Below are 1,867 nucleotides of genomic sequence, written 5' to 3' on the forward strand. Positions count from 1 at the left end.
GACCTAAGAAAAGCAATTTATCGCTAGGCAGATACAAGAAGCTAAGCCCAAGATATTGTGGACCATTTGAGATCGTTAAGGTTATAAGTGACCAGGCCTACAAGCTAAAGTTACCTGCAAACTTGAAGGTTCATGATGTATTCCATGTCAGCTTACTCAAACCCTATATTCCCAACCCTAATCAATTCTTGGACTCAGATCAGATAGTCATGCCAGCACAAGGAGTTCTCGAGCTCCAACCTGACTATGTACTTGAAACAAGGGAAAGAAAGTTACGCAACAGAACTATCACAGAGCATCTAGTAAAATGGAATTACCCTGAAGAAGATGCAACTTGGGAGGACGAATCGACGCTCTTAAAAGATTACCCAAACTCATTCTAGAGATGAGGACATCTCAAATTTTTCACGTTGGGGAGGTTGTAAGGTCTCTGACCCGATCACAAGAGCACCCTTGTACCACGAAATGAATACAATGGAATAAGTTTAGCAGTTTTCCAAATTCTGTCAGTGCCATGATGTTTAGAATGATATAAAGCTTCAAAATGTGAATTAAAATAATTTTTGTGAAAAATTTCCAAAAATAGTAAGTTTTTGGTCACCCGACCCGTCCAGTTTTGATCGTCTCGAAAAACTGCACCCGTATCCCGAATTTCAAAAAAATGCATTTCGGACCCCCGGGGCTGCTAAATATGGCAGGTACTCGGGCCAGTACGCCTTAGTTAGAGCTTCGTATGGCAATTTACGGCATCAAAATCCGATTCGTATGACCCGTTTTAGCCTAGAACCTAATTTCCTAAAAATTGTCAGGGGAGGCACCGGGGCCCCGGGACTGTGTGGGAACAGGTCCCAGGCCACTCCAGATCAGCTTTAGCAGCTAGGGGGCGCCCTCTTGCTTTGTGGGAGTCTTGGGAAAGGTGCCAAGCCTGCAACTCAGTCTCAGAACCAGTTAACCAAGCCAACCTGACACTTGGTGGGCAGAGAACTGGACTTGCCATGCTTAACTGGAGAAGCTCCCAAATGCATTTAGCAACCGAGATCGATTTTCAGCCTGTAGGAGCCTATTTAAAGACCTGCATACACACACACACACAGTACATACACACACACCCACATACATTGGGGAGGTGCTGCCGAATCACACACCTATTGAAGAAGAAGCTAGGAGGGAGGTGCTGCCGAAATTTCATCTCAAGAGGCTCGATTAGATCAGAAAATCGAGAAGATTACCAGCTCTTAATCACGGTAACGACAGTTTAATTAATGCCATCTGTGAATCTTTTTCTCTACCATCTAAATCCCTTGTCTATTATGCTTATTCCTTGTCAAAAATCTCTATGACTACTCTCTAAATTCTCCTTATTCGTACTCTATTATGTAATCATCATTCCATAGCTGAATTATCAGCCATTCTTCACTCTCGATTAATGATTAGAGCATAATTATCAGAATCTTCTCTCTCTAGATAGCATAGTAATTAATCAGTAAGCTAGTATTTTTGCAGATTGAAGAGAATCACTATTGTAATCACTCATTAACATTGTAGCTTAATTGAATTCATTTCTCTTATGCATTAAGACGTAATTAAGGAGAAATTAATCCGTCAATAAGTCTCTAAGAATTGGTTTTTCCTCACACATATGCATAGGGTAAATCTGCATCATCTAATTGCTAGGAAATAGTTTAATCATACTTAATCCAATTCTCTAGTAATTCCAATAGTGAAATCCTAATTATTCTTGATCATGTAAGCCTAATAATTATCTTAGAGCCAGTTCCCATAGGATTATGTGCCATCCTTAATGATTGCTTTATGAAAGAAATCTAGACTCTCATATAGGAGGGATTAATTGATGTCACTAATCTAC

This window comes from Adiantum capillus-veneris, chromosome 4 (assembly GCF_014529385.1).
Source record: "Adiantum capillus-veneris isolate H3 chromosome 4, ASM1452938v2, whole genome shotgun sequence".
NCBI classification, from domain to species: Eukaryota; Viridiplantae; Streptophyta; class Polypodiopsida; order Polypodiales; family Pteridaceae; genus Adiantum; species Adiantum capillus-veneris.